General features: G+C 53.2%; 1 long non-coding RNA gene and 1 pseudogene across 1 annotated transcript; both read left to right on the forward strand.

The window, feature by feature from the left end:
- The first annotated feature begins 16,600 nt into the window (after nt 1-16,600).
- LOC109944199 (uncharacterized) lies at nt 16,601-17,119 on the forward strand (annotated as a pseudogene).
- Nucleotides 17,120-18,518: 1,399 nt separating this feature from the next.
- LOC103648700 (uncharacterized) lies at nt 18,519-19,717 on the forward strand. Its single transcript, XR_002267565.1, has 2 exons — nt 18,519-18,557; nt 19,453-19,717. It is a non-coding gene; the product is annotated as an uncharacterized lncRNA (long non-coding RNA).
- Nucleotides 19,718-19,930: the final 213 nt, after the last annotated feature.

Below are 19,930 nucleotides of genomic sequence, written 5' to 3' on the forward strand. Positions count from 1 at the left end.
ATCGTTAGATTCAACGGAGAAGCTATATAAAAAGCCTTCTGGGTGCACATGCACTAATGTAGAAAATAGAATGTCATTAAGAAGTTTAATTTTTATTATTGTTATGGCTCAAGTCTACGTATATAGGGCTTACGTCGCATCTATAGGAATTTTTCTATTTTGCTCTATCTTTAGTACTATTTAAAATTGTTTATTAGTTATAAATACCAATAAGTCTATACAACCCCTTGACATTTATAGAGTGTTCTACTTCATCCTCTCACTTCAAAACCCATTGTTTAATTCCCTCAACTTTACAAACCAGACAAATAACCTACTAGATAGTTTTAGTTAGTGTTTTTGATGACGTGATACCGATTTAAGTGGCACCAATTTTGTTATTTTCAATTCTATCTTTTACTGGTGTCCAAAGGCCACGTAATTTTACACAAAAATCAGCAATTAAATATTATATTCGCCCTATTTTCCTTGAAATATTAGAAGTAACATATTAATCACAAAAAATTAAAAACTAAATAAAAAAGCTTAATATTTTGTGTCTCATTAAGTTCTTATCTTCTAAAGATAAAACTTTTACTAGAGATAAATAATACTATTACTAAACTACTATATATTTTGTTGATTTTATTAAGCAAGTTAACTGGTCTTACTTATAGTTACTAACTAAATTAACTTTATATTTGCTTTTTATAAACACCTAGCAAAACAGTAATAAAACTATCTCTAATTTTTATACAAACCTTCTCTTAGCTAATCTAACATATACAACTATTTTTAAAATTTTCTGAGAACTTTAAATTTAGACTCATATAAAGTTCTAAGAAATATTTATGTAAATTATGGGCCTCGATTCAGAGTTCTCAGAAAATTTTGGAAATACTTTTGTATGTTAGTTTAGCTATGAGAAGGTTCGTATAAAAATTAGATAGTATTTTATTATTGTTTGTTAAGCATTTATAAAAACAAATATACAATTAGAAAAAAAACTACTTAACTTGCTAAATAAAATTAACAAAAAATATAGTAGTTTAGGTAGTTGTATATTTAGCTCTAGTTAAATTTTTAGCCTTAGAAGATAAAAACTTAATGAGACACAAAACTATTAAACTTTTTTTACATAGTTTTTTTTAATTTTTTATGATTAATATGTTACTCCTAAAATTTCAGAAAATATGATGAATATAATACCTAATTTCGTTTTTTATAAAGTTATATAAATTGTGGACACGAGTAGAAGACATAATTGAAAAAGACAAAACTGGTACCACTTAAATCAGTGTCATGTTATCAAAACTACCAACTAAAACTGGCTAGAGGGTTATTTGTCTCGTTTTGTAAAGTTGTAGTGGGCAAACTGTTAGAATTATAGGCATTTTCCATATCATTTTAATTCCATAAATTAACATTATGATGATGACATATAACAAATAATTAATCATAGAAATCATGATCTCAAATATATCCATAACAATATGGATCATGAGAACACAAAGCATATGAATCATATAAATATAATAAGTATATAAACATGGTTCATGTATTATTGTGGAACAACTAAAAATAAACAGATAGCAATATAAACAGCATGATTGTAAAACTAAATCAAACAGATTTAACATATTGTAATAAGACAGAACAGATAAGATAAAATCATTGCTACATATGAAACAACATAGATGAATATATGAAACATATATAATCTCCAGAACGCAAAACAGTAAGAAAATAAACTGATCATACCCTCTCATGCGCTCTGATGATCCAGATCCTTGTTCAGCTTCCCTTATCATGTCGCCAGGAAGAAGATGTTTTGGGCAGTCACGTAGACGCTCCCCAAAAACCTAATTGCCGATCCCTCGTGCAAGGTCTCGAACGGCAAGGGCTTCGGAGGCACCTGCCCTCTCGCTGCTCTGTGCACGTAGAGTCACGAGATGGGAATACTCTCACTTGCGGCTGGGTTATGACTCTGAAATGGTTCTGTTCACGTGTACCAAGTGCCAGGGGTTCTCCTCTACTTAATCTCTCGCAGAGGGAAGCTGAAGGAGAAGGGTCGCATACTGCACGCCAAGGGACAGGCAGCTGAAGGACAAGAGTCTCGCATGCAGCTGACGAACAGACAGGCAACTTAAAGGTTTACGCGGTTAGTGAGTGCTAAAAATTAACACAACCACGCCACGCCACGCTCGCCTGCCTGCTCGCCACGCCCGAGCCCGGCCCGGCCGGCGGCGGCGACGCGCGCGCGTGTGGCACGTCCTTGTATGTTTCTTGACTTCTCAAGTTAGGTGGAATAATTCCCACCATATAAGTCAAGCCAAAAGACCCTTGGACTTCCAATATGGTACTATTGGTGTCGGCGACCATAATTAGGGGTACCCTCAAGACTCCTAATTCTCAGCTGGTAACCCCCATCAGCACAAAGCTGCAAAGGCCTGATGGGTGCGACTAAGTCAGGGATCGGTCCATTCGAGGGACTCGATCACGTCTCGCCCGAGCCCAGCCTCGCGCAAGGGCAGCCGACCCCGGAGGATCTACGTCTCGCCCGAGGCCCCCCTCCAGCGACGAACGTACTTCCGGCTCGCCCGAGGCCCAGTCTTCGCCAAGAAGCAACCCTGGCCAAATCGCCACGCCAACCGACCAAATCGCAGGGGCATTTAATGCAAAGGTGGCCTGACACCTTTATCCTGACGCACGTCCTCCAGTCGACAGAGCCGAAGTGACCGCAGTCACTTCGCCGCTCCACTGACCGGCCTGACAGAAGGACAGCGCCGCCTGCGCCGCTCCGACTGCTGTGCCACTCGACAGAGTGAGGCTGATAGGCAGCCAGGCCCGGCCTCGGGCACCATAGGAAACTCCGCCCCGCCCGACCCAGGGCTCGGACTCGGGCTCAGCCCCGGAAGACGGCGAACTCCGCTCCGCCCGACCCAGGGCTCGGACTCGGGCTTAGCCCCGGAAGACGGCGAACTCCGCTCTGCCCGACCCAGGGCTCGGACTTGGGCTCAGCCCCGGAAGACGGTGAACTCCGCTCCGCCCGACCAAGGGCTCGGACTCGGGCTCAGCCCCGGAAGACGGCGAACTCCGCTCCGCCCGACCAAGGGCTCGGACTCGGGCTCGACCCTGGAAGACGGCGAACTCCGCTCCGCCCGACCCAGGGCTCGGACTCGAGCTCAGCCCCGGAAGACGACGAACTCCGCTCCGCCCGACCCCAGGGCTCGGACTCAGGCTCAGCCCCTGAAGACGACGAACTCCGCTTCGCCCGACCCCAGGGCTCGGACTCAGCCCTGGCCTCCGCCGACGGTCTCCGCCTCGCCTGACCCAGGGGCTCAGACTCGACCTCGGCCTCGGAAGACAGACTCGACCTCGACCTCGGAGGAGCCTCCACATCGCCCAACCTAGGGCACGGACCGACCACATCAATAGGAGGCGCCATCATTACCCTACCCCAAGCTGACTCAGGCTACGGGGAACAAGATCGGTGTCCCATCTGGCTCGCTCCGCCAGACAAGTAATGATGGCGCCCCGCACGCTCTATGACGACGGCGGCTCTCAGCCCCCTTACGGAAGCAAGAGGACGTCAGCAAGGACTCGACAGCCCCGACAGTTGTCCTTCCGCTAGGCTCCAGCGCTCCTCCGACGGCCACGACACCACACGAATCGGGTGCCAAACCATCTCCGGCTGCCACGATGGCATGTACTTAGGGCGCTAGCTCTCCTCTGCTAGACACGTTAGCACTCTGCTACACCCCCCATTGTACACCTGGATCCTCTCCTTACGCCTATAAAAGGAAGGACCAGGGCCCTCTTACAGAGGGTTGGCCGCGCGGGGAAGAGAACTGGACAGGCGTTCGCGTGAGGCCGCTCGCTCCCTCCTGCGTGGACGCTTGTAACCCCCTACTGCAAGCGCACCCGACCTTGGGCGCGGGACAAACACGAAGGCCACGGGATTTCCACCTCTCTCTCTCCGGCTGCCTTTCCCCCCTTCGCGCTCCGTCTCGCGCCGACCCATCTGGGCTGGGGCACGCGGCGACATTTCACTCGTCGGTCCAGGGACCCCCCGGTCTCGAAACGCCGACAGTTGGCGTGCCAAGTAGGGGCCTGCTGCGTGTTGACGAACAACTTCCCGTCAAGCTCCAGATGGGCTGTCTCCAGCAACCTTTCCAGCCCGGGACGGTGCTCCGTTTCGGGAGTCTTGAGTTCATGTCCCTCGACGGCAGCTACGACATGATACTCCTTCCCCCGCCGTGCGACAGCGACAATGGCGGCCGACAGCCCGCCCACCGGCGGCGGAATCGACGACGTCTTCCTCGCGTGGTGGAAGAACAACATTCAAGCTCACCCCGCCCTCTCCCCTGCCGACGGAGGAGGAGGCGGGGCAACCAAGGCCAAGTAGGAAGCGGCACCTCGTCGGCTGTCGAGCGAGTCGACGGCGCCGGCGCCCCAACGGGGGGCACGTCGGGCATCGACCTCGCGTTTGAGACGAAGATGAGTGTCGTCTCCCCGCAACACGCCAATTCCAAGCAAACGGACGACGCCAGCACGCTCGCGAAAGGCTTGCTGGGCGTCACCCTTGTACCTGAGACGACGGTGCAGTCAGTCCCTGACGTGACTTCGTCACCGCCCGTCGACCAAGAGGTACCCACCGATTCCCATCTCACGCCCTTTGGATTCAGCCTCGACCCGCCAAGCGACTTCGCTTTGGCGGAAGCTCTTGTAGAGGCGAGTCCAAACCCTCTGGGGTTTCGTATGCGGTCACCCTGGGACCGGATGACGAACGTCTCGACCTACGGGCCCTCGGGGTCCGAGGAAGACGACATGCCCGACTTCTGTTGGGATTTCTCCGGACTTCGTAACCCCAGTGCCATGTGGGACTTCATGACCGCATGCGACTACTGCCTTTCCGACTGTTCCGACGGTAGCCGCAGCCTCGGCGATGAGGACTGCGGCCCAAGTCGTGAATGTTTCCACGTCGATCTAGGGGGTCCCTCTGAAGGCAACCATCTTGGTATGCCGGAGAACGGTGATCTCCCTAGGCCTATGCCTCGCGTTGACATCCTACGGGAGCTAGCTGTGGTCCCCGTTCAGGCGGGGGGTCATGACCCACAGCTCGAGCAAATCCGCGGGGTGCAGGCTAGGCTCGACGAGGGAGCAGGAACACTTGAGCCGGTCCGCCAGGACGTCGGGCAGGAATGGGCGGGCCAACCTCCGGCCGGAGAAGTGCGCCATCTACCCCAGGGTATCCAGCACCGCATCGCCGACGATGTCAGGGTGAGGCCGCCACCCGCTTCCAGTGGAGTCGGCCAGAACCTGGCTGCAGCGGCAATGCTTCTTCGCGCTATGCCGGAGCCATCAACCACCGAGGGGCGGCGAATCCAGGGAGAGCTCAAGAATCTCCTGGAGGGCGCCGCGGTCCGACGGACCAAGAGCTCCGCCTCCCGAAGGCAGGGGTACCCCTCGGGACATCGCGCCGCGACTTCCCGATTCATGCGGGAAGCCTCGGTCCACACCGGGCGCACGCGCGACACAGCGCCTGCGGCCCCGGGTCGCCTCGGCAACGAGCACCATCACCGCAACCGTCGGGCCCACCTCGACGAAAGGGTGCACCGAGGCTACCACCCCAGGCGTGGGGGACGCTACGACAGCGGGGAGGATCGGAGTCCCTCGCCCGAACCACTCGGTCCGCAGGCTTTCAGCCGCGCCATACGACGGGCGCCGTTCCCGACCCGGTTCCGAACCCCGACTACTATCACAAAGTACTCGGGGGAGACGAGACCGGAACTGTGGCTCACAGACTACCGGCTGGCCTGCCAACTGGGTGGAACGGACGATGACAACCTCATCATCCGCAACCTCCCCCTGTTCCTGTCCGACACCGCTCGCGCCTGGTTGGAGCACCTGCCTCCGGGGTAGATCTCCAACTGGGACGACCTGGTCCAAGCCTTCGCCGGCAATTTCCAGGGCACGTACGTGCGCCCTAGGAACTCTTGGGACCTCCGAAGCTGCCGACAGCAGCCGGGACAGTCTCTCCGGGACTACATCCGGCGATTCTCGAAGCAGCGCACCGAGCTGCCCAACATCACCGATTCAGATGTCATCGGCGCGTTCCTCGCCGGCACCACTTGTCGTGACCTGGTCAGCAAGCTGGGTCGAAAGACCCCCACCAGGGCGAGCGAGCTGATGGACATCGCCACCAAGTTTGCCTCTGGCCAGGAGGCGGTTGAGGCTATCTTCCGGAAGGACAAGCAGCCCCAGGGCCGCCCACCGGAAGATGCCCCCGAGGCATCAACTCAACGCGGCGCCAAGAAGAAAGGCAAGAAGAAGTCGCAAGCGAAACGCGACGCCGCCGACGTGGACCTTGTCGCCGCCGCCGAGCACAAGAACCCTCGGAAACCCCCCGGAGGTGCCAACCTCTTCGACAAGATGCTCAAGGAGCCGTGCCCCTATCATCAGGGGCCCGTCAAGCACACCCTTGAGGAGTGCGCTATGCTTCGGCGCCACTTCCACAGGGCCGAGCCACCCGCGGAGGGTGGCAGGGCTCGCGACAACGACAAGAAGGAAGATCACCAGGCAGGAGAGTTCCACGAGGTCCGCGACTGCTTCATGATCTACGGTGGGCAAGCGGCGAACGCCTCGGCTCGGCACCACAAGCAAGAGCGTCGGGAGGTCTGTTCGGTAAAGGTGGCAGCACCAGTCTACCTAGACTGGTCCGACAAGCCCATCACCTTCGACCAAGCCGACCACCCCGACCACGTGCCGAGCCTGGGGAAATACCCGCTCGTTGTCGACCCCATCATCGGCGATGTCAGGCTCACCAAGGTCCTCATGGACGGAGGCAGTAGCCTCAACATCATCTACGCCGAGACCCTCGGGCTCCTGCGTGTTGATCTGTCCTCTGTCCGGGCAGGCGCTGCGCCTTTCCACGGGATCATCCCCGGGAAGCGCGTCCAGCCCCTCGGACAACTCAACCTTCCCGTTTGCTTCGGAACACCCTCCAACTTCCGAAGGGAGACCCTCACGTTCGAGGTGGTCGGGTTCCGAGGAACCTACCACGCTGTATTGGGGAGGCCATGCTACGCGAAGTTCATGGCCGTCCCCAACTACACCTACCTCAAGCTTAAGATGCCGGGCCCCAACGGGGTCATCACCGTCGGCCCCACGTACCGACACGCGTTTGAATGTGACGTGGAGTGCGTGGAGTACGCTGAGGCCCTCGCCGAATCCGAGGCCCTCATCGCCGACCTGGAGAGCCTCTCTAAGGAGGTGCCAGACGTGAAGCGCCACGCCGGCAACTTCGAGCCAGCAGAGACGGTTAAGTCCGTCCCCCCCGACCCCAACAGCGACGCCTCCAAGCAGATCCGGATCGGCTCCGAGCTCGATCCCAAATAGGAAGCAGTGCTCGTCGACTTTCTCCGCGAGAACGCTGACGTTTTCGTGTGGAGTCCCTCGGACATGCCAGGCATACCGAGGGATGTCGCCGAGCACTCGCTGGATATCCGAGCTGGAGCCCGACCCGTGAAGCAGGCTCTGCGCCGATTCGACAAAGAAAAGCGCAGAGCCATAGGCGAGGAGATCCACAAGCTAATGGCGGTAGGGTTCATCAAAGAGGTATTCCATCCCGAATGGCTTGCCAACCCTGTGTATGTGAGAAAGAAAGGAGGGAAATGGCGGATGTGTGTAGACTACACTGGTCTAAACAAAGCATGTCCGAAGGTTCCCTACCCTCTGCCTCGCATCGACCAAATTGTGGGTTCCACTGCTGGGTGTGAAACCATGTCTTTCCTCGATGCCTACAGGCGGAACTCTGGACCATGTTCTTCGACGGATCGCTGATGAAGACAGGAGCCGGCGTAGGCCTACTCTTCATCTCGCCCCTCGGGAAGCACCTATGCTACGTGCTACTCCTTCATTTCCCGGCGTCCAACAATGTGGCTGAGTACGAGGCTCTGGTCAACGGGTTGCGGATCGCCATCGAGCTAGGGGTCCGACGCCTCGACGCTCGCGGCGACTCGCAGCTCGTCATCGACCAAGTCATGAAGAACTCCCACTGCCGCGACCCGAAGATGGAGGCCTACTGCGATGAGGTTCGGCGCCTGGAAGACAAGTTCTACGGGCTCGAGCTCAACCACATCGCCCAGCGCCACAACGAGACTGCGGACGAGCTGGCTAAAATAGCCTCGGGGCGAACAACGGTTCCCCCGGACGTCTTCTCCCGAGACCTGCATCAACCCTCCGTCAAGATCAACGACACGCCCGAGCCCGAGGCACCCTCGGCCCAGCCCGAGGCACCCTCAGCTCGGCCCAAGGCACCCTCGGTTCAGCCCGAGGTACCCTCGGCCCCCGAGGGTGAGGCACTGCGCGTCGAGGAGGAGCGAAGCGGGGTCACGCCTAATCGAAACTGGCAGACCCCGTACCTGTGATATCTCCACCGAGGAGAGCTACCCCTCGACCGAGCCGAAGCTCGGCGGTTGGCGCGACGCGCCAAGTCGTTCGTCTTGCTGGGGGATGGGAAGGAGCTCTACCACCGCAGCCCCTCAGGCATCCTCCAGCGATGCATCCCCATCGCCGAAGGTCAGGAGCTCCTACGAGAGATACACTCGGGGGCTTGCGGCCATCACGCAACACCTCGAGCCCTTGTTGGAAACACCTTCCGACAAGGTTTCTACTGGCCGACAGCGGTGGCCGACGCCACTAGAATTGTCCGCACATGCGAAGGGTGTCAGTTCTACGTGAGGCAGACCCACCTGCCCGCTCAGGTTCTGCAGACGATACCCATCACCTGGCCTTTTGCTGTGTGGGGTCTGGACCTCGTCGGCCCCTTGCAGAAGGCACCCGGGGGCTACACGCACTTGTTGGTTGCCATCGACAAATTCTCCAAGTGGATCGAGGTCCGACCCCTAAACAGCATCAGGTCCGAATAGGCGGTGGCGTTCTTCACCAACATCATCCATCGTTTTGGGTCCCAAACTCCATCATCACCGACAACGGCACCCAGTTCACCGGCAGAAAGTTCCTGGACTTCTGCGAGGATCACCACATCCGGGTGGACTGGGCCGCCGTGGCTCACCCCATGACGAATGGGCAAGTAGAGCGTGCCAACGGCATGATTCTACAAGGACTCAAGTCTCGGATCTACAACGACCTCAACAAGTTCGGCAAGCGATGGATGAAGGAACTCCCCTCGGTGGTCTGGAGTCTGAGGACAACGCCGAGCCGAGCCACGGGCTTCACGCTGTTCTTTCTAGTCTATGGGGCCGAGGCCATCTTGCCCACAGACTTAGAATACGGTTCCTCGAGGACGAGGGCCTACGCCGACCAAAGCAACCAAGCTAATCGAGAAGACTTGCTGGACCAGCTGGAAGAGGCTCGGGACATGGCCTTACTACACTCGGTGCGGTACCAGCAGTCCCTGCGACGCTACCACGCCCGAGGGGTCCGGTCCCGAGACCTCCAGGTGGGCGACCTGGTGCTTCAGCTGCGACAGGACGCCCGAGGGCGGCACAAGCTCACGCCTCCCTGGGAAGGCTCGTTCGTCATCGCTAAAGTTCTGAAGCCCGGAACGTACAAGCTAGCCAACAGTCAAGGCGAGGTCTACAGCAACGCTTGGAACATCCAACAGCTACGTCGCTTCTACCCTTAAGATGCTTTCAAGTTGTTCGTATACCTCGTTCCCACGCAAAGTTTAGTCATCAAGGATGGGTCAGCCTTGCCTCGGCAAAGCCCGACCCTCCCTCGGGGGCTAAAAGGGGGGAACCCTCTCTGCGTTGAAATTTTTCCTCGAAAAAAGATCTTTTCTGCCAGAATGTCTTTCGTGCTTTTCGACTACTTTGAAAGTGGATCCTGAAAACGGCGGAGTACACGTAAGCAGCCAAGGCTGACCGAGCCGAGGGACTCCTATGCCTCCGGGATACGGATACCTCACTCATCACCTTCTGCGATAAGTAACTCGCGTTCGGCAGAAGAAGCTCTTGCCTGTCCGCGGACCGAACAAGTCTTCACGCTCGAAAGCTCTTCTGCCGAAGCGATTCTTCGGGTCTTCTCGACTGCGTCGGTGATAGAACCCCATGGACAGGCAAGAGCGCGCGTAAGCGGCAAGGCCGACCGAGCCGAGGGATTCCTACGCCTCCGGGATACGGATACCTCACTCATCGCCTCCCGTGAAAAGCAACTCTCGCTCGCACAGACAATTCTGTTACCGACGAAAAAGTCCAGATACTCGAAACAAGAGGAAAAGAAGCGCAGCTTTACAACACGGCGAGGGTGTGTTTGGGCCTCGGCGGCCGCAGAAAACACACGCTACAAGATAATCCGATCCTGCAGGCTCGGATCTCGATAGTTGAAGGGAGCAGCAGCACCCTCGGCGTCGACTACACCTTCGGCGAGGTCCGACCTAGCCTCGGACGGCGACGCGGTCCGAGGATCTCCACTCTGAAGGACGACGTCATCATCACGCCCGGGCCATCGCCGCCAGGGTCTCCTCCAAGAATCCGGCTCGAGCAGGCGGCTCGGCTGGTCACCTCGAGGCCTCGGCCAGCTGTCCCCCGAAGACATCAACCCGGCCCGAGGCCTCGGCAGATCAACTCCGGCGTCAGTCCCGCTAACGGACGACCCGGCCAGGCTCCGGCCGACCAAGTCTTCTTTTCGAGCCAACTCTGCCTCTGTCCGTGCTGACACCGCTACCCCTGGCTTTGGCTCATCGAAGAGCGGCCGAGGGGTTCCTTTAACTAAGCAAGAGAAGCCTCGGACAGCAAGGCCGACCGAGCCGAGCGACTCCTACGCCTCCGGGATACGGATACCTCACTCGTCACCTTTGCACGGGGCGACTCACGCTTGGTGAAGCGGTTCAGACAACCAACAGGCGAGTCTTAGTGCTCGAAAATGAGGAAAAAACACGGCTCCGCGCCAAAAATACATACATGTTCAGGCCCCGACAGCCACAATGAACAAAAGACCGACATTCAAGGTGCCATTACTAACGGAACTCCGGTACCAACTCCCACGGAGTTGCGTTCCTCCAACGACAAGGCAGAAGGATTGCGGGTGTCCCCCATCCGGGGGCTCGGAAGGTGGAAAGACACGATGCATAATGGAGCACGAAGACATGGTCGCCTTTCAAGGGGGTCACCCTCCTTTTAAAGGCGACTCTCCCTACTTGCGTCCCCAGCCGTCGTGGGCTGAGTCTTCTCCAACACTCTCCAAGGTCCTCCCCCTACGGTGCGGGGGTTGGGTCCCACGCGTCATGCAAGCTGGCCCAGAGCAGAAGAAGCCAAACTGCCGCCGCGGTGCATGCAACCGCCCAGCGGTTACGAGCATTCCTCCGCTTTCGCCCAGACTAGCGGGCGAAAGGGCGGACAGCCATGCAGGCGGCATGCAACCGCGCCAAGTGGGCGCGCCCCTCCGACTTCCAACGCACCCAGCATGGGGGCCCACGCCCACGCGTCATGCAACCGGCTCGCCGGTCGCTACGTGCAAGCAACTGCACCGCCACTCGCACCACTGCCACGCCTCCTCGACTGCGGAACCAGTACCGCGACTCGAGGCAACCCTGCGTACGACCTAGCAGTGCCAGCCAGGCGCGACGGTCAATACAGCAAAAAATGGGCTGGCAGTAATGGCGGTGGCAGGCGGGCGGGAGAAGCGGTTACGTCGTCAGCCAAGCCTACGTCCCATCCTGGGGCAGTGAGAGAACCCTCTCTCACGGCGTGAAGACGGCGCGCCCGTGTTCCGTTCCTCGAACGGCTCGCGCACGCGCAACGGCCGCCCCGCGAACCACTCGCCCCGTCGCATTAACTCCACGGCGGGACAGGCGGCGCCTTTGGAAGGGGAAGCGAGCGACGCTTCGCCTTCGCCATAATGACCGCGTCAAAAAAGGTACGCCACGTCATTCGATTTCGTATCTTTTTCCTTTTTCCTCTTTCTCTCTCTTACAACAGGGGCTGGGAAAGGGGGATACCCCGAAAAGGATCCTTCTCCGTGAAGGAACCAGGCTCCGAGCCTCCCTACTGATCAGAGGTTCGAAGGCTGGCCCCTCGGGGGGGTTCAACAGCCGCCTCAGAGCGCGTGGGTTCTGCACCCACTACCGGTCAGAGGTTCGAAGGCCGGCCCCTCGAAAGGGTTCAACGGCCGCCTCAGGCCACTCGGGCTCCGCGCCCACTACTGATCAGGGGTTCGTAGGCTGGCCCTCGAAGGGTTCACAGCCGCCTCAGACATAGAGCAAGGGATGACCCTGGGTACGTTCGATACATAACCGAGGCTCGGGCTACGCTCCCGAGGTACCCTAGGACATTTCCGAGACCAGCGGGAACGATCTTGTAACGGAATCCCATCAGAGGGAGGCATCGAGCCCTCGGACCCCGTCGACAGGGGACTGGGTCCGGCAGATCACCCGCAGGTACTTTTGAGCGCGCCTTTGGGCCTCTAGCCGACCCCTAACAAATGGGGCACGGGCGTCCACTCGGATTACCCGCCAGCAGCTCACCGGAGACACCATGTTCGGCGCCCTCCGAGGGCAACATGGCGCTTTCCCCCCTCCTCCTTGCGGAAAGGCGACGCAGGGGCGTATGTAAAAAAGTCGAGTCTGCCCTTGACCGTCCTCTCGCCCTGTGCAGAGGCTCGGGGGCTGCTCTCGCAAACCCGGCTCCGGCCAAACCGTTGACAGCGTCAACATACCAGCCCGAGGACTTGGGACTCGACTGTGCACCCGGGCTACGGCCAGCTCGCATGAGGGAACGACCAGACCAGCCGAAGCATTGCGCGAGGCATTAAGACCTCGGAGGAGTCAAACCACTCCTCCAAGGCCTCGGGGGCTACACCCGGCGGGTGCGCTCGCGCGCACCCACCGGAACAAAACGCAACCGAGAAAGGCTGGTCCCCTTGCAAAAAAGTGCGACAAAAGCCTCCAAGCGAGTATTAACACTCCCTTCAAGGCTCAGGGGCTACTGTCGGGGACCATAATTAGGGGTACCCTCAAGACTCCTAATTCTCAGCTGGTAACCCCCATCAGCACAAAGCTGCAAAGGCCTGATGGGTGCGACTAAGTCAGGGATCGGTCCATTCGAGGGACTCGATCACGCCTCGCCCGAGCCCAGCCTCGGGCAAGGGCAGCCGACCCCGGAGGATCTACGTCTCGCCCGAGGCACCCCTCCAGCGACGAACATACTTCCGGCTCGCCCGAGGCCCAGTCTTCGCCAAGAAGCAACCCTGGCCAAATCGCCACGCCAACCGACCAAATCGCAGGGGCATTTAATGCAAAGGTGGCATGACACCTTTATCCTGACGCACGTCCTCCAGTCGACAGAGCCGAAGTGACCGCAGTCACTTCGCCGCTCCACTGACCGACCTGACAGAAGGATAGCGCCGCCTGCGCCGCTCCGACTGTTGTGCCACTCGACAGAGTGAGGCTGACAGGCAGCCAGGCCCGGCCTCAGGCACCATAGGAAACTCCGCTCCGCCCGACCCAGGGCTCGGACTCGGGTTCAGCCTCGGAAGATGGCGAACTCCGCTCCGCCCGACCCAGGGCTCGGACTCGGGCTCAGCCCCGGAAGACGGTGAACTCCGCTCCGCCCGACCCAGGGCTCGGACTCGGGCTCAGCCCCGGAAGACGGCGAACTCCGCTCCGCCCGACCAAGGGCTCGGACTTAGGCTCGGCCCCGGAAGACGGCGAACTCCGCTCCGCCCGACCCAGGGCTCGGACTCGGGCTCAGCCCCGGAAGACGACGAACTCCGCTCCGCCCGACCCCAGGGCTCGGACTCGGGCTCAGCCCCTGAAGACGACGAACTCCGCTTCGCCCGACCCCAGGGCTCGGACTTAGCCCTGGCCTCCGCCGACGGTCTCCGCCTCGCCCGACCCAGGGGCTCGGACTCGACCTCGGCCTCGGAAGATAGACTCGACCTCGACCTCGGAGGAGCCTCCACATCGCCCAACCTAGGGCACGGACCGACCACGTCAACAGGAGGCGCCATCATTACCCTACCCCAAGCTGACTCAGGCTACGGGGAACAAGATCGGCGTCCCATCTGGCTCGCTCCGCCAGACAAGTAATGATGGCGCCCCGCACGCTCTATGACGACGGCGGCTCTCAGCCCCCTTACGGAAGCAAGAGGACGTCAGCAAGGACTCGACAGCCCTGACAGCTGTCCTTCCGCCAGGCTCCAGCGCTCCTCCGACGGCCACGACACCACACGAACCGGGTGCCAAAACCTCTCCGGCTGCCACGATGGCATGTACTTAGGGCGCTAGCTCTCCTCTGCTAGACACGTTAGCACTCTGCTATACCCCCCATTGTACACCTGGATCCTCTCCTTACGCCTATAAAAGGAAGGACCAGGGCCCTCTTACAGAGGGTTGGCCGCGCGGGGAAGAGAACGGGATAAGCGCTCGCGTGAGGCCGCTCGCTCCCTCCCGCGTGGACGCTTGTAACCCCCTACTGCGCACCCGACCTTGGGCGCGGGACAAACACGAAGGTCGGGATTTCCACCTCTCTCTCTCTCTCCGGCTGCCTTTCCCCCCTTCGCGCTCCGTCTCGCGCCGACCCATCTGGGCTGGGGCACGCGGCGACATTTCACTCGTCGGTCCAGGGACCCCCCGGTCTCGAAACGCCGACAATTGGTATTCTCCACCATTACACACCATAGAGTTTATTCAATAAATGGGCCAAGCCCATAAAAGATCCAACATAAACAACTGGTTTTGATGGTGAGTGAGTGAGGTAGACCATCATCTAAAGGTCAGATGGTTATGTAGACTCATTCCGTCTTAGATATAAGTTTGAAATGGTTTTCTTGACTACTTTGTTCTTCGGGGATATGAATATCATCCAATATTTCATATTTTTTCGATTACTGATTCAAAATCACATAGTGAAAAATCATAAAAACAGAGTAATGCACATTATTACTGAAATACGAGTGCAAATATATCCATTGATGTTAAAACCAATATAAATATTGTTTCTTTCTGATTTTTCAGTATCCTGGTGGCTAATCTAGCCCTTAGGCCTAGTTTGGAAGCCCACTTTCCCGGAGGGATTCAGCCTTTTCCCTGGTGAGAAAACCCCGCGTGAGAATGGACCATAGGTAATTTCGCCGGCCTGTTTGGAGCCTGGTTCCCCGGGTCGGCGTCTCCCTCGAATCGGCAAAAACCAGGGGAACGCTCCCCCGAGTCGCGACCCCGGGCAAGTTTCCCCATGGGCGGGGCGACGAATCAAGGGCTCCGACCACGACGAATCGAGGGCCTCCCACCGCCACCACGACGAACCGAGTGGAGCACGTCGTCTCCACACCACCATCCAGCTCAGATCCATCATCTGCGCACCACGCCATCAACCAGCTTGGATCCACCATCCAGCTCTGCTCCGACGTCCAGCTCTGCTCGCGAGCAGGACATCACCGCTCGTCGTCCACCATCCCTGGCTTGTTGTCCTCCGCGTGTCATCTCCATCCCTGGCTTGAGGTATTCAACGATGTTCTCCCTCTTCTCGTACCATACATACTAGCTAGGGTTTTGAATAATTCCGATCGGCGATCTGGTGGCGGCGTCCGGTCCGCCGTTTGCTGCTGGTGTGGTGGTACGTTGGCGCTCGTGCATGGGTCTCACTGAGCTCGTCCGTTCGGACGACCGGCCGATTCGTCATCATTCGCCTACTAGCGGTAATCGAGCAGGTGTTCTGGGTATGGGCCAGGCCGACGATGAATGACTGCAGCTAGCAGTATCACAAGCTGGCAACTACTTATCATTATTAGATTAGCTTGCTCAACTAAACTCAGTACAAGACTGACTCTCTTCCAAGATCCGAGCCTTGGACTCTCCAAGATCCAAACTATTTTAGTTTTCAGATTGTTTTAGTTTTCAGACTGTTTTAGTTTTCAGACTGTATACACAGAAAAAGGTTAGCTATTATACTTGCGATAGATAAAAACACATGCATAAGTTGGCATTTTACTAGTCAGAATGATGAACAGATATACCTCTTTGCAGTTTTCTACAGATCGACCATTACGGCTTGAAAAGAAAGTAAATTGGTCTGATCTTCTGTAGGAATGTTGTGAATGACCCAAACTGTGACCAAGTTCAACTGATCCTAGACACTTCCGCATGCAAGGAGCATCAATAGGATAAGACGAACAATTGTTCAAATATAACAGCTAATGCACAAATAGAAAGTGAACAATTGTTCAAATATAATAGCTAACCTTTACTAAACTTCAGCATGCAGACTGTGCACAAATAGAAAGTGAACAAGGGTCGGCAAACTGTGCTCTATAATCCTGAGAAGGGAAGATTTGTTCAAATAGAAAGTGAACAATTGTTTAATATAGATCCCGAGAACTTTATCCACAAATTGCATTGCTAAATCTAAAACTGTAACCTTTACTAAACTGTAACCTTTGCTGAACTAAACTGTAACCTTTGCTGAATCTATAATCTTGAGTAGCCTTGGACATATGACATATAAATTCAACCAGTACAAGGGTCGTTAATAAGCTTCAGCGGGGAAGGCGTTTGTTATTATCTTTGCGATTGTTATTATCTTTACGATATTTTCCATTGCTTATCATGCCTTTTGCTATGATTATGTGTTGATTATGTAGTTTCTCAATTTCTCTAGATATGGGTTCTTGGGAAGACCTAGCTAGGCAGTTTTTGTTGGAGGAAGAAGAAGACGATGAGGAGTTTTTCTTTATTCTTCTCCCTGCTATACTTCCATTCCTCTCTGAAGAGAAAAGGTCTATCCATACCTCCTCTCTCTCTGGTGCCCAAAAGGTTAAGGAGATTCTTGAAGGGCATGAGAGTTGGTGCAAGTCCGAGTTTCGAATGGAGCCAAAAATATTTAGAGCCACATCAGAATTCCTTAGAAGAGAGGGTTTGTTACGTGATACACGAGGAGTTAACGTCGAATAGCAGCTTGGGATGTTTATGTATATGATCTCCCACAATGCCAGTAACCAAATGCTTCAAAAGGCTTTCCAACATAGTGGAGAGACTATCCATCGAAAAATTTCAGAAGTTTTCGATATAGTTCCCACTCTAACTCAGCGATTCGTGAAGCTTCCCAATTCTATCCAGACGCATCCAAAAATTATAACTGATTCTAGGTTCATGCCCTTTTTTCAGGTGACCTATCAATAGTAAACATGATTTCCTTAACTTTTTCCCTTTAACATGCCCTAAATTTCCTCTCCTTTTATACAGAATTGCATTGGAGCAATTGACGGAACCCATGTACCTATCACCATTGCAGAAGATAAAGCTCCTCCTTACCGAAATAGGAAAGGGTCACTTTCACAAAACGTGATGTTGGCATGTGACATCGATCTGAATTTTATATTTATTTCATGTGGGTGGGAAGGCTCGGCCTCAGATGCAGGGGTCCTTCGATCCGCTATCAGTAAAGGGTTCAGTGTGCCAGAAGGAAGATTTTATCTTGTAGATGGTGGGTATGCAAATACATCATCCTTTATTGCCCCATACCGAGGAGTTAGGTATCACCTCAGCGAGTTTAGAAGGCGTCGTTCATCACAAGCTAGTTATGTGAACTACAAAGAGCTATTCAACCATCGTCAAGCCATTCTTCGCAACCACATCGAAAGAGCCATTGGTGTTCTGAAGAAAAGGTTTCCAATTCTCAAAGTAGGCACATTTCATCCTATCCAAAATCAAATCAAGATAGCAGCAGCAGCTGTTGATTTTCACAACATAATTAGAGGGCAAAATGGTGATGAAGGTTGGCTTGACCACCAACCAGATCATATATCTCCAAGCCAGTATGTTGAAGTCCCAGAGGGAGACAACAACTACCCCACACAACAATTAGTCCCTTTACTCATAACTTCTATCTTTTTAGTACTTATCAGAAGGTATTTTTAGTCATCTTCTCTCTTTTTAGGTAGTGTGGCTACAGGAGATTTGAATTTCACATCCACTCAGCAAATGCCACCACCTTCTTTCATTCCTATTCGTCCTCTTACTGCCCCTCCTGGTGGCCCTCTTGCTGCCCCTCCTTGTGGTCCTCTTGCTACAGCTTCCGCTTCTGCTACTGCTCATTCGAACAGGAGTACCTCTGAACAAAGCCACTCTCCCTTGCACCCCCACACAAACCCATTCTCCATGGAATGGCAAGAAATATCAAATGAAGCTCAATCAAGACATGTAGAAGGTGGAAATGGGAGAAAGCGCAAGCAAAGCCAAATTGGAGCAGCCATTGAAAGTTTTGTGGATTTTAATAGGAGTGCCACATCCAAATGCTCGAAGGTATTGAAGAAGTGTCTATGGAAAAGTGTCTAGACAAGTTGGATAGAATTGATGGGTTCACTGATGAGGATAGATCATATGCAATGGAGGTCTTTGAATCGCGATCAATAGAGAGGTGTTTATGAAGTCAAAAAACCCAATGCTAGATTACTTTGGTTGAAGAGGAAAATTAGGTAAGTTCTAATTCTTAGTTTCTATGCAATTGGAGTTTGTTTATATGATTATTGCTGGTTATTTTTCTCCACAGTGCTTGTAGAGCGCTCGCTACTATCATGTGATGTGAGGTGAATGTGGCAATGAAGAGATGGGCTTACAGGTATTCACTGTATTACAAACTGGTTATTTTGTCTTGTTTTTTTAAAAAAAAATAAAATAAAATAAAATATGGTCTGAAGTCTGAACTTGCTGATTGGAGTATGCAATTTGAGTCTGAACTTGGTGGTTATAAGAGATGGGCTTACAGTGCTTCTAGGCGTCTAGCTAAGGATGATTAATGCTTGGTTGTTACATAATTGAAGTATGAAGTACTCCAATCTGTTTAATAACTGAAATTTCAATCCAGTTTACATGCGTTGGAATTGCTATTGATTCGAGTATGTTTTACTGGTAAGGATACAATATTTCTGATTCAGCTTTCATCAGTGGAACTCCTAGTTTGCACTAAGCTATTGATTGTAGTGCATTAGGGGGCCTTTGCCATTTTTCTGCTTTTTTAGGGTTACTCTGAGCACTTACTAAAGCAGAACATATGATATTTTAGTTCATTGGAAATGTGAGAGAAATGTAGTCATATGCTCTGCTTCCATACTTCCAGAACTTGTGTTATCATGCTGAATCTTCCACTGTGACTTGTGATTGAGGCTTAAGCTTAACTCCATATAAGTATAACTCACTAGATGCTTAAGTTAGTAGAGAGCCAGTGCATTATTAACAGCTTATCTGACCTTTGGTTTAACATATACCAAGAATTTGCAATCGTGTGTGTGTATATATATATATATATATATAAAATCTGCTTTTGTATTTCACATTTACTTCACATCTAATCTTTCTAAGATAATGTTCATTGTATATATACTAAATTGATTCATTTCAGCTACTAACTCCTACTGCTATATATTGTTTAATCACACTGCTATGCTACTAGCATTGAACTATATAATTGTGTAACCATATAAACTAAAATGTGTGTCAATTGGTGTTACTTGCAGTGTGTTAAGTGGAAGCAACACATGAAGCGGACATGGAGAAGGAAGCTGACATGACACTAAAACGCATAAAGTTGACATGTGACGTTCATGTTTTAGATGTCTCATTCTACTGCCAAACTTCCTAATACTCCATTTTTATATTATATTGTCTATCTGTACGTGTGAATGGAGATGATGATATTATGTGATGTGATGATGGATGGATTAGCTTCGTTGAATATTAGATGATATTATGTGATGATGATATTAAACGGGCATTGCAGTATTGATACATGCTTCATATTTCTGGATTTTTAGTGATATTTTATTGTTTATGAGTTTTCTAAATATTCCTTATTTTCGTTTGATTTTTTCTAAATTTTTTGATGTATTTTTTTGCTCAAGAGGGATATTTAGCCCATTTCTTCCTAAACAATGCCAGGAAAATACACCTGAGAGGGGAGATTCTCTCCGGGAAATAAGGTGGCATCTAAAATCC

The sequence above is a fragment of the Zea mays genome, chromosome 2, assembly GCF_902167145.1.
Source record: "Zea mays cultivar B73 chromosome 2, Zm-B73-REFERENCE-NAM-5.0, whole genome shotgun sequence".
NCBI classification, from domain to species: domain Eukaryota; kingdom Viridiplantae; phylum Streptophyta; class Magnoliopsida; order Poales; family Poaceae; genus Zea; species Zea mays.